Source organism: Notamacropus eugenii, chromosome 4 (assembly GCF_028372415.1).
Source record: "Notamacropus eugenii isolate mMacEug1 chromosome 4, mMacEug1.pri_v2, whole genome shotgun sequence".
In the NCBI taxonomy this organism is placed as follows: Eukaryota; Metazoa; Chordata; class Mammalia; order Diprotodontia; family Macropodidae; genus Notamacropus; species Notamacropus eugenii.
This window is the reverse complement of record NC_092875.1, coordinates 435,085,376-435,099,057: the sequence shown is the minus strand read 5'-3', so window position 1 is coordinate 435,099,057 and position 13,682 is coordinate 435,085,376. Positions and strand designations below refer to the sequence as shown.

General features: G+C 37.7%; 1 long non-coding RNA gene across 1 annotated transcript; it reads left to right on the top strand.

Annotated features, from left to right (window-relative positions):
* Positions 1-9,151: 9,151 nt before the first annotated feature.
* On the top strand, positions 9,152-13,271 carry LOC140498630 (uncharacterized). Its single transcript, XR_011965152.1, has 2 exons — positions 9,152-9,472; positions 12,962-13,271. It is a non-coding gene; the product is annotated as an uncharacterized lncRNA (long non-coding RNA).
* The last annotated feature ends 411 nt before the right edge of the window (positions 13,272-13,682 follow it).

Sequence of the window (13,682 nt, the reverse complement as noted above, 5' to 3'; positions counted from 1 at the left end):
GGATTTAACCAGCTATTCAATCAGTCATTGACTGGTGGATCAATCATACCTCTAGTGGTCTTCAAAAAGATCCAATTCTAAAGGAGAAGAATTATCTCTGGAAGTCTAGAGAAAGGAAATCCCTTATTAATACAGTGCAACTCTGATGGGCTGGACACATTGCTTGAATGCCAAATTTTTGTTTGCCTAAAAGACTATTTAACAGAGAACTCACATAAGGCAAGTGGTCATACGGAGATCAAAAGAAGAGATATGAGGACATTCTCAACTCTCTCTGAAGAACTTTGTAATCAATTGTGAGACATGGGAGACACTGGCACAGGACTGCCCAGCATGGCATGCCCACATCAAAGAAGGTATTGTGCTCTGAGCAAAGTAGAATCTTAATAGCTCAAAAGAAATGTGCAATCCATACATTGAGACATCTGTACTCCAAATGTTCCTATAGACTAATTGTACCCAACCTGTAGTAAAGTCTTCCAAGCTCATATTGATATGATCAGCCACAGTTGGACATACTGTACCTTGATCCCAACACAGTGATGTCACTTTGGTCTTCTAAAACAAAGGACAACAACCAACCAAAGTAAAAATATAGACTAACTTTTAAAAAATGCTCTGATTTCTTGGGGGTATCTGGAAGCTCTCCAGAAATTGAGTTGTAGATAAAAGGAGATCTTGGAAACCCAAGTAAATGATCTGCTCATAGGAGATGTTTTGGGGGTGGGTGGGAGGAGCAACAAGGGGATCCCATGAAAAGAGAAAGGATATCAAGGTTTTCCAACATTAGAGATATAAACTGCCTTGATCACATGCATTTTCTAAATGTGTGCTCTCTGCTAGTGTACATTATGTGTACACTCACTCTTGCTACCCTTACTGCATGTATGTGTGAGAGATTATCCAAGACTGATGGTTGAAATGTTTTGTTACTACTGTTTATATGATGACATTGAATTAAATGCCTTTGAAGTTAATTGAGGCAATTGGCTGAGTATTCAATCAATAGGCATTTATTGAGCACCTACTATATGCAAGGTACCATCTGGGGATACAATAAAAAAAAGGAACAATCCTTACTCTCCAGGAGTTTGTATTCTATCAGGCTACTCTTAAAGGGGAGTGCTGGTTAGTGCTCATGAACTATAATTTTAGGAATGTATATCTTCAGAGTTCCTTGAATATGGGTTAGTCATCCCCCAGCCCATAAATGTTTGAGAATGGCCATTATACTCTACTTTCATAATTTTTCTCCAACTTCTCTGATTGCTCCTTTTCTGTTTCCTCTTTCTGCACCTTAAATTTGGATAGTCTTCTTTCCTTGTCTCTTTTCTAGTCTTTCTGTACATTTTCTTCCTGGATGATATTATCCACACCGAGAACTTTAATGAAGTCAGCTAGGTGGCTCAGGGTATAGAGTCCTGGGCCTCGAGTCAGGAAGACTCATCTTGAGTTAAATCTGACCCCAGACACTAAGTAACTGTGTGATCCTGGCAAGTCAATTAAGCCTGTTTGCCTCCATTTCCACATCTGTAAAATGAGCTAGAGAAGGAAATGGCAGTTATTCCAGTATCTTGTCCAAGAAAAGTCCAACTTGCATGCTATAGAGTTGAATATAACTCAACAACAACATCAAAAATAATTTTAACGATAACTTCTAAGTGGATGACTTCCAGATCTCCTAAATGGGATCTTTTGGTTAGGCAGCAGTCAGTTCCTTCCACCACTACTTTGTGCCCTCTCCCCTACCCTCCACACAAGTTTGCCTTTCTGTACTCAAAGAGCCCTGCTTTCTTGAGAGCCTAATCTGATAAACTGATTGTAACTGAGAGGATTATGTCTAATAATAGTTTAATGGATTATTCCTTCCAAGTTAAGTTTCACTTTAAAAGTTACATTCAATGGGAGAACTCAAAATTTGGTTTTGCTTAATGACTTAATTAAAAAATGACTTGAAACCAACTTCGTCTCAAGGAAAATCTCATTGGGTGGGGGAGGAGTGGGTGTTTCCAGAAATGAATATGATGTGAAGAGAATGGCTTCAATAAAACTGAAAAAAAAAAATCAGGCTCTGCAACAGGACGGGAGCAGATGTTTCCATGAATAGGACTTTACCCAGAATCCTTCAAATCATAGAAGATAGGGAGCTGCCTTAGCAAGATGATATGTATGATATATAAGGCCAGTCATTTTAGATGGGAAGAGTCACTTATTCAACAAAATGCTTATCTTAGTGGTATCAGATACATGTTTTTAGCATTTTGTATATTGAGCATAAATTGTTTTTGAGTGTTTGAGAAATGAACGCGTAATGAATATACACAAAATAAAACGTTTCATTTGCACAGCATGTCACCATTTACAAAACTAATTTTTTATTTGATTTAGTATTTTATTTTCCCCAGTTACATGTAAAAATTTTTAATATTTGTTTTTAAAACTTACATAATTTTCATGTACCATCATTTCATTGAATGCAAATCTTCACCACTAGTACAGTTATCATTATTACTCGTACTTTCAGATAAAAAAAGTTGATTTCCTTGTGGGTTAGCCTTAATTTGATTTGTCTTTAGGAAGGACATAAATAGGAAGCACAGTAAGCACAGGCAAAAAATTTAGATGGTAATTTAATAGGGAGATTCCATGTTGTTGTATTTAATACTTTACAGAAATCATTTTTTCTATAGAGAGTGGTATTTGATTTTCTTGAATCCTAACCTGTTTCTGGAATCATTTGATCAGTGAGTGTTCATTGAGTCTACTCTGTGCCAGGAAGTATCACTAATTAACTCACATAAAAGATAGTTTTGGAGAGCCTGTTATATAACTAGGCACTGGGATAGGCAAAGTGTGGGATACAGAGATAAACTGAGACACCATCCTTGCCCTGATGGAACTTTTAGTCTGGTAATCATGAAAATAAAGGCAAATAGATAGTAGGTGAAAATGCAGAAAAAAGGTGCAAACAAAATACCTACCATGAATGTTTAGAGAAGGAAAGATGACTTGTTCTTTCAGGAAACTGGGAGAAGTGTTGGGATGCTTTCATGGAGACTGAATCTTCTTGACCTCTCTAGCATTTGATACCTTTGATAATACTCAGCCTGTCTGTCAACTCTTTTGTCCTTCGGCTTTCAGGAGACTACTTAATCTAAGTATTCTTTCTACTTGATTGACCTTTGCAGTGTCCTGTGAAGGATTATTCACCATGTGAATTTTAAAAAAGAAAGAGGGAAGACCATTATTTACTAGTAGTATCAGCAAAAGTAATCTGAAGGAGAGTGTATTGAGTTGATAAAAATTGGGGAGCTATACCAGAGAAAGAGCATTATTAGGGCCAGGAAATAGCTTGGATAAAGGCAGTGGAGGCAGGAAATCATATTATGTGTGCAAGATGCAAAAAGACATCTTATTTGTTTAAGTATAGAATGTGTAGAAAGGAGTGGAACAATAGATAAAGGTGGTTGGTACCTGATTATAAAGGGCCTTGAATGTCTTGCTAAAGAGCTTAAATTTTATTTAGTGAGATATAGGATTGCACATTGTTTCCTGAAAGGAAACTTAGACACTATTTAGTCTAATCCTGTTGTTTTACAGCTGAGGAAATTGAGGCCCAGAGAGGTTGTGATGTGCCCAAAGTGAAATAGGACATAAATGACAGAAGAGGAATTTGAATGTAGATTCTCAGGATTCAAATTCTATGTTCTGTCCCCGGACAAGAGGAAGCCATTGCAGAGGGTTCATGTGTCCAGTTCTCTGAATAAGGAAGCTACATTTGGCAGCTTTTGGAAGAACAGAATGGGGGGTGAGGGAGAGGGAAGGATCCGAGGACTGGCTAGGAATTATTCAGGTAGATGGTAATTGAATCTAGCTTGAAATGGTGGCAGTGGGAATGAGATTAGGAACTCCATTGGCCACTTCCCTTCTTGTCTCATAAATCTTAACCCCGGAGAAAATCACTAACTGGATATTTTGTGGTTTTATTTTTATGTGTGATTACAAACAACACACATGCTTATCTTTGGCCTTTAAGCAAATATTGATCAATTCTCTACCCCACCCCACCCCCACCTTCACCACCCCAATTTGTGAAGAAAAGTCAACACTTTTGGCTAGTTATGAATTATGCATTCTCTTCAGGAATTACTGAATCACAGATTCTTAATTAGCTTCATGATCAGCTGCCACCTTTTGAACATCCTTTATATTCACAGACCTCAGTCCAGTGAGAAAGCAAGAGTCATCACTGGCTCTTTTGCTACCTGTTGAGACCAACAGGGTCAACTGGGTGAAAAATTCACAGGGAGGAAGAAGAGTGTGAAAGAGCATAGGGATATTGCTAAATAGGAATTCACACACACACACACACACATACACACGCATACACACACGTTGGACTCCTATTGTGCCATATTCTAAATATTGTAAACTAATTTCAAATACTACAGATCTTTGATTCATTAAAAAGTGGGACAGAAGGCTGGTACTATCAAATACATATCAATGAAACCACTACTATGGCAATTTTTACATTTTACAGATATATTTATCATGTGATTTATGTTAAGCGGCTGATATTTTATGATTTTCAGAGGTTTTTTTTATAAATATAGATGCAATCTATAAAATTCAAGCACATGATTGAAAGTGACATTAATAAGTCAACACTTTGTTTCCTAGGTGTTGGGATTCCTTGAGCAGTCCAGTCAATCTATGTCATGATAGGTCTATGAAGCAGCATACAAGTCTTAATATCTTGCAGCAAGACTCTTAAGATTCATTGACAGGATCACAGTCATCCAACTAATATGTGTTAGAGGCAGGGAAGAAGTCAGAGTGTCCCATTCATTGAGTACAACACCACATTGTACTAGACCACATGACCATGCCTCTCTTCAACAAACATTGGCTCCCACACACTGTATATCAGTAGTTTTTTGAAGTAGGTCCAAGTGTATTATTACTTTGTTTTAAAAAGCTTCAGTAATTTCCCATTGCTTTTAGGTTATAATATAAATTTATTGTATCATATTATATATTGTAATATAAACTGCTTGGCATTTAAAACCCTTTACAATCTGACTTTGGCTTGTCTTTCTAGGATAATTACATGTTTCTTTCCCTCCTGCCCTCTACATTCTGACTAAATGGGCCTGTTTGCTGTTCCTTGTATCTAAGATTCCATTTCCCACTCTAATAGCCCATGTCACTAAGGCTGTCTGTCCCTCCTTATCTCTGCTTACTAGAACCCCCTTCAAGACTCAGTTCAAATGTTCTGTTTTATTACAGGACTGTCCTGATTCCCTCAGCTCTTGTACCACTGCCAATTCACTATATTTTTATTTTATATAACCCTATAGTGGCACAGTAAATAGAGTGCTGGGCCTGGAGGCAGGAAGATGGACACTTATTAGCTGTGTGACCTTGGACAAGTCACCTAACCTTGTTTGCCTCAGTTTCCTCATCTGTAAAATGAACTGGGGAAGGAAATGGCAACCACTCCAGTATCTTTGTCAAGGAAACCCCAAACTGGAGTCATGAAGAATTGGATATGACCCAAACAACACAACAATAACAAAATATTGTTTTAATTTTAATTTAACAATCACATTTCCAGGAGAACAAAAGCTTCTGGAGGATAGGGGCCATCTCATTTTCGTGTTTCTATTACAAGCCTAACACAGTGCCCAGCACATAGTAGGTGTTTAATAAATGCATTGACTGATTGACTAACCAGTATGATGCATAGGTTAACTCAAGTTATGCTACATCTCTAATTTTCTTCAGGAAAGATTCAAATGTGAAAATTAATTTCATTGTCAGGAAATCTTTCCATAGAGTTGTCCTACATTTACCTTTTCTTCATTTTCACTGTATTTCTCTAATCACTTTTCTTCATTAGTGTTTGATAATTAGCAGCTAATAAAAAAACAAGAATGAGAAATACACAAAGGATGGAGTCATACATTTGCTTTTCCTTATGTTGATTTCATTGAGATGAAGTGTTTTTAATTTTGATTCATGGAGTTTCTTGATATATAAAATCAGTTCGTTTCAGTTTTATGCTGAATTTCTTTTCTATTGGACTTAATGTATATATTTTCCTCTGATGAACCGAGCTTCTCCATCCACATAAAACTCCCCCCACCTCCAAGAAATAAAATACACAAGACTGTAGGGGGTTATAGGGTAAATAAGCTTTATTTGATAGTTTTACTGTATGGTCACATACGTTGCTTATTTTCTTAAGTGCCCCAAAGTTTGTGTGTGAAGACATTAATCAGCAAATAATTGTAAATGGTGTCTGGATGTTTGTTCTGATTCACATTCATATATCTTGGGGACCTTTAAGGCACCAATCTAAAAACTTCTCTCCACTGTGCTGTAATGGGAAGAAGCACGGGACCAAAGTCAGAAGATATGGGTTCTAATCCTACTTCCACCATGGTCTGACTTTAAGCAGATGCCTTCACCTTTGGGCCTCAGTTTCCTCATTATTAAAGGAAGTAGTCCAGTGACATGATCGTTAAGGGTTATCCAAGGTGTACAATTCTGATATCTCAGATCTAAAACCCCAAAGTCATGAATATCTTCACAGTATACAGAGGCTCTTGCTTTATTTTCTATTGATCTTGTAAAGTGTATTGAAATCAAACCAAGTAAAATACTTTTCAATAATTAAGTAAACTTGTCCACGACCATCATATATAACAAGTGTGTTAAGTTTTGTGTATTAATGTAGAGGAAATTATACAGACCCATTTCTCCCTGATACCTTTTCCCCCAAACCTTCCCTGATCTGATGCTTGATGAAAGAGGTTATGATTTATCTGTTCTGTGAGTCACCAGGGCAATAATCATTCCTGAAAGAGATTTTGAACTATGTATTTTTATGTGTTTTCCCATGGCATACATTTCCATTTGACTGACTTCAATGACTATTCCAGAAGGACCTTGTACATATGATATTGTGGGAAAGACACTGCACTAGAAGTCACAAGACTTGTGTGCTAGTACCACCTCTACCACTAGCTACCTAAGTGACCCTAAAGGATCATTTCACCAGTCTGGGCATCATTTTTATCATTTACTAAATGAGGGGATTGGAACAAGAAGATCTTTAAGATTCCTTTTCAGGTACCTTAGAAGCAGCTAGATGGTACAGTAGAGGGAGTGCTGGACCTGGGGTCAGGTGGACCTGAGTTCAAATCCAACCTCACACACTTTCTAGTTGTGTGACCTTAGGTGAGTCACTTAACCTCTGTCTAGCAGACAGTTACGTGGTTTAGAAATAGATCTGCAAAATTTCCTCTTCATTACTGCACACAACCGAACTCACTTCTTATATATGATAGTTACAGTTACATATGTTATATCCATAATTCTATGTTATATATGGTATACAATATATAATTATATGATAGTTACATATAATCATCGTAGACCAGTTTACTTTACCTAAAAGTGTTTTACTTGGTTTAATTTTAATACACTTAAAAGAACACTATAAATCTGCCTTTAGATGTTAACTAGCTGTATGACCCTGTGCAAGTCACTTAAATTCTGTCTCAGTTTCCTCTGTGGTCAAATGAGGACAAAAGCAATAGTACCTATCTCTCAGAGTTGTTGTGAGGATCCAGTAAGTCATATTTGGGAAAAGTGCTTAGCCCAGTGCCTGGGACATGGCAGGTGTTAGAAAAATGTTTATTTCCTTCCCTTTCAACTTTGAGATTCTATCAAACCCACAAATAGGAAAACATTGTGAGAACAATTCCTTAAGAAAAATGTTCAGCAGGCATGAATCAGAAGTCTAGGGTTGGGAAGGACCTGAGAAGCTATGTAGTCCAAATGCACCATTTTCTACATGAAGAAACTGAGACCAAAGGAAGTTAAGTGACTTACTCAATGTCACATAGTTAATAAGTGACAGATTTGAACTGACATCTTCTGATTCCAGTGCTCCTGTTTTTAGCATGCTGATATTTGGTGGCATATGTACTCTGTGATCTTAGAGCCAAAGTCAAACATATAAATAGATATTAGGTATAGTATATCAATACTTAGATAAGAAAAGAGTTTCCTCTTTTCTGTGTTTTGGGAACCCTAAGTCTAGAATTCAGGAAATAAGTCTTAGGGAGTTGCCAAAAGTTAAAGTGACTTGCTCAGGATCCATAGCTAGGACATAACAGAAACAGAATTTAAACACAGGTCTTTCTGTCTCAAAACCTAACGCTCTCTATATTTGACAACACAGTGTCTCTATATAATATTAGGATGGTGATCTCTTCTGGTGTTTATGGAAAATGTGAAATATTTGATTATTACTATAATTGGAAGCCTTCGGGAAGATTAAACAAGGGAGGAATTATCTGAATGACCATAAATGCAAATAATTCTTCAGAACATAAGGGACTGTACAATAAGGTGGAAATAAAAGAAGGGAATGAAATGGGGTGGATGGAGGTGTAAAGGTAGATTAGAAAAGGGAAGATTAGAGGAGTTCTTAAGCTAGTTTTAATATAATGATCTCAGAACCACTTTTTGACTCGTAACAAAAACTATTGCCCCAAATTAATTGAAATGTTTGGAGAAATGGCTTTTCTTCCTACTGATAAAGTACAGGTCCAGTAGCACCTCATGACACAAGGCACTGCTTCTGTTCAAAATGATAATTTATATACAGACGAATGAAACAATCTGATTAGACAAATATTTAAATATAAAACAACATTTGAGAATGGGCATTAAATGTTGTTGAACCTGAGACTCCTGCAAAGCTGAATTATGAATTCAATCCTTGTTCATATTTCTTTTGCAATCATGGCGGGAAACAGCTATTAAAAACACTAGCGTCACTATTTATCCAAAGACTCTGACGTCACCAGGAGAAATCGCCTGAGAGGAAACATCTTGCTCATAATGATTCTGAATAGGGAGCTGAAAGTTTCATGCACTGAGTGTGGAGCTTTATAATAAGGAAGCATTCATAATGCATGTGTGATACTTATTAGTGCTAAAGATACAGTTGAATGTTTCATGAAAGAGCTATTGTGCGCTTGATTTTACAATAAACAGTTACAGCTCCAGGAGTGGAGCTGATTCGAGTGGAATGTTTGCTTAGATTTGGCAAGGAGGGATACTGTAAATAATTCAAACAGTGTAATTTGATTCGAGATTTTTCTGGGCGATGTGGCATATGGCCCTTCTGTTGGGTTGTCTCTGGTTTTGCTTGTCTTTCTTATGGAACTGTTCTTTGTTGGTTGAGACCTGGGTGGGGTAAAGGGAGGGTGGATCAGTCTGCATTTTTAGATTCAGGTGAAGGTTGAGGTAGAAATTGTGTGTGAGAGGACACGTAGGGTTAAGTGTCTTGTTCTTTGTCTTTTAGGGCCTAGGGAAGGAAGACTGAACTACCCACCTGCCATCTCCTTTGGTGAAGGTGTTGAAGGAAAACAGCCCAAATGGCCAAGTTGTAAGTAGCATTCATTTGTTCTTTCTCAGCATAATGTGATGGATAGAGAGCCAGCCTCAAAGCCTGAAAACCTGGGTTTAAGTCCCAGGTCTGTCTGAGTGACTCTGAAAAAGTTACTTCACTATGCTGTGCTAAGACTAGAAGTTATAGAGAAGGGGTCCACTTGCTCTGGTAAAGGGAGATTTTTCCCCTTGGGAATTACTAATACTAGAGAAATAGAATTGGGCCCTATCCCTTCAGTTGCAAAAATATGGCTTCCAAACTTCTTCCAGCTCCAAATCTCTGATCATAAAATCTTTAATAAAGGCTCCTCCCTCCAGGAAGCACAGTATCTTGTGCAAGCTAGATGAATCATGTGGCCTTGTCCGAAGGCATAAAAATAAATGGCAATACCCAGTCATATTAATATAAATAATTATGGAATGTGACCTACAGGGGTCGTCTCTGGGGCATGTGTGGGTGGATATGGGGGATGCAGGGCAAAATTAATATGAGGGAAATTATATGCTGTTTCCTTCTTATTCTCCCCTTCTAGCTAGCTAATATTTTTATATAGAGGAAAGTGGGTTCAGATAAACATCAAGGGCAACACTGGAGGAGAAAAAAAGTCATCAGAGTGCATGTAGGGATGTGTCTGGAACTTGAATGGGCCAGTTTTTGCCTGGGTCCTGAATTCCAAAGGGCACATGTCTCTTTAAGACACAAGAGTGAGCATGGTTGGCAATTCACCTTTGAAAAGAAGCTTCAGAGAGGGATTTACTGTTGCATAGCAACCTCTCTTCTTTCCCTATGTCTTCGAAGCTTTTGGAACACCTGACTAATTCTCTAACCTTGTCTCATAGACTTCTGTTTAAACAATCCATTTTCTTTCATCTTGGGTAGACTCAGAGGTCCATGGCTTGGTTTGATTGACTTCCTTGGTCCTACCTTTCTCCCTCAGTCTGGAATCCTCTGTTGTTAATGCCATATTGTTTGTCAAGGTCTAGTCTCAACCCATCCATCTCAGTGTCCATTAAAGCTGTAAATGCTGTTGCCTACAGTGGGACATGAACATCCCACTCCCTTGCCTTGGTGGATGACTCTAACCACAGATTAGTAAAGCCTCAACTGGAAGAATTTCTTTCTTTTCTCTTACACACTATCTCCTAGTCATTCCCTAGATGATGTCCATTCAATCAAAAGAGCTTTTATTACTATTTGCCAGGGAATGAGCTAGGTTTGAGGACTACAAGGACAAAATGAGATAATTCCTGCCCTCAAGGAGTTTATATTCTGCTGGGGTTGGGGAGATGCCCAAAATGTGAGAAGTAAGATGATTGTCCTGGTACACCTTAGTGGCATCTCCCATGATTCAGGTCAGGCCTATCATGTGACATAACAAAATTATTTATTAAGTTCCTAAAATGGTAAGTACAGACATTTGAACAATGGATTAGGCTGTGGTAAAAAGCAAAAAGCAAGAAAAAGACAAAAATGATCAGGCTGTAGCCTGGTTTGGCAGGAGTCTGTAGATCTATAGTAGCGAAAAAGTACCATTATATTTTTCCATCATACCCTCAATATTGTTTCATTGTACTAATACCCTAAATTTCAAATCTAATTGAAATCATATAAAAATGAAGCTGTTTGGCTAAGTGGCTTTTCAGTTCACTATGGGGAAAAAAGAGAAGTCAGAAGTAGACAATCTTATAAACAAAAGTACGTTTTCAAGGAGAATAAAAGCAAAATATTCTGTGTTGTTTTGTATGTGACCCTGCCATTAAGAAGAGAATAAACCTTTGAGATCATGCATATTATTTAGCATTATAGATTTAGAGCAGGGCATCTATCTATCTATATATATGTGTGTACATATATATGTATATATACACGTACATGCATACGTATATATTATGTACATTATATATAAATACACATGTAATAGTGTGTATGTATATGTATATATTCTATATGTGTGTATATATGTACATGTATATATGCACCCTATATGTGTATATATGTATGTGTATATGTGTGTGTGTCTGTATCTGCTAACCTCATTTGACAGAAATGGAAACTAAGACTCAGAGAGAGCAAGTTTTTATATAAAAATATATACATACATGTATATGCATGCACATATGTGTCCATGTGTGTATATGCACATACATAGTATATGTGTATATACATACATACACACATTTATACACATGTATCTTCATTTTATGGAGGAGAAAGCTTAGGATAAGAGACATTAAGAACATTTATACATGCTGCTCACGTGTGTGTTTGTCCTTCGCTGCCGAAGAAGACCAAGCCATCAGAGAAATAATGACATGACTTGTACTTGACTTTGTTTTGAGTGAGCGAGGGCTGTGCAGGTCACCAGCCTCACTTCTCCTCCAGAGCCATCTGAATCCAGGGACCAGATATTCATCAGGATGACTGGAGATGATCCAGGATGAGGCAATTGGAGTTAAGTGACTTGCCCAAGGTCTCACAGCTAGTGAGCGTCAAGTGTCTGTGGTGAGATTTGAACTCAGGTCCTCCTGACTCCTGCACTGGTGCTCTATCCACTGCACCACTTAGCTGCCCTGTTAAGAACATTTAAGTGATTAGTCCAAGCTCCCCCAGGTAGTTTGTGGCAAAGTTGGCTTCTGAATCCAGGATCCAGATTCTCCTACTCCAAATCTGATATTCCTTCCACTACCACACCATATTCATGCTGAATTTTAGAGGAAAATGCTCTATAAGTTTATTCAGACCATGTGGTTGCATATAGTTAGTATATCCTTCCTGATTTTCTCCTGGGGACAAAGTAATGGTTCCTAAGATGCTGCTATGACACTTTCCTGCATCCCTGAGCCTCAGCAAGATCTGTTCACTATAGGAGAGAGTTGCTGCCTCACTCTGGGGGTACAAGTTCTTTAAAGAAGAGAAAATTAAACAAATTTTTCAAGCCACCCAGGGAAGCTGGTTTACTGCAAAAGGCACCTACATGGGAGACACTAGCTCCTTTTGGCCTCCCTTTGTCATGTAGACTGGGCTCTGATTAGCCAAACATCAATCAAGGTGAGTTGGAATGGTCCGTGTCTGATAAAGGGAGTTAATGCATCTAATCTAACTCAGATAATAAAGCAAAACCTCAAATGTAGTATTCAGTAGAAATCTCTATTTAACAAGTATAGTTTGTTTCAGACATTCCTTTCCTGGAAACAGTTCTTGGCTAACTTCCTGTCCACCTTTACTTAAAATGTTAGGAATTTAAACATGTAGTTCCATTTCTAGTGACTGCCATTCTGTAATGATGTGCTTAGATGTTTTCAGTGTCTCACTTTGATATTTCATATAAATTTCCTTTGGAACACAGCAAAGCAAACATTCTCTTAAGGTTGCCTGGAGATGTCTAGTCAACTAAACGTAATCCGAGTCAACAAATACCGTTCTCTCAAGGGCAAACAGAGTTCCTTGGTGTTTATGGTGCCAGATTTTCTTTCTCTTCCCTTACAGTGATCTCCTGAAAAAATTTCACCTTTACACTGGCCACATGGGAGACAGATTCTCCTTCACTTCAAGGAGCAAATATCTTCAATCTATTAATTTACAACTTGAAGAATATTACTGGATTTGCAACATATCACTTTCGTTAAGAAGAGGACAGTAATCAGTACCCTTCAGGGCTGCCAAATATGAGCCCCACCTCTTCTACAGAGCCTTCCCAGGCCATTCTGGGAAATATTGATTTCTTCTGAAGTGATAGCATTTATTTTCTGTCCCATTCAATGGAAATTAAACTTATACTCTCTTGTGATATCTTTCATATTGCCTTCCATTGTTATTTGACTTTTGCACAATTCTTTAACTTTTCATAGACTTTTGTTTGGTCTCCCCAGCTTGATTATAAACTCCTTGAAGGAAGGGACTATGCCTCATTTTTTTCAATCCTATCCCCATTTTGGATTTTACTTGTTTCTAACAAGCTTGCCATCTTGAACATTACAGGCATCCAATAAATGTTTGGTGGTTGATTAAAAGGGGAGCATTACAGTAGCTAAAGGCACAGACTTAATTAGAATTAAGGCAGATGGTATTCAGTCAGAAATCTAGGATTAATCCATTCAACATCACACCTTGATCATCAGTCACATAGCAGCTAGACCTTGGGAGTTTCACAATAATAACAATTATGAAGATTTCTTATGAAGCAGAACAGGTCTACTTTAAAGACATG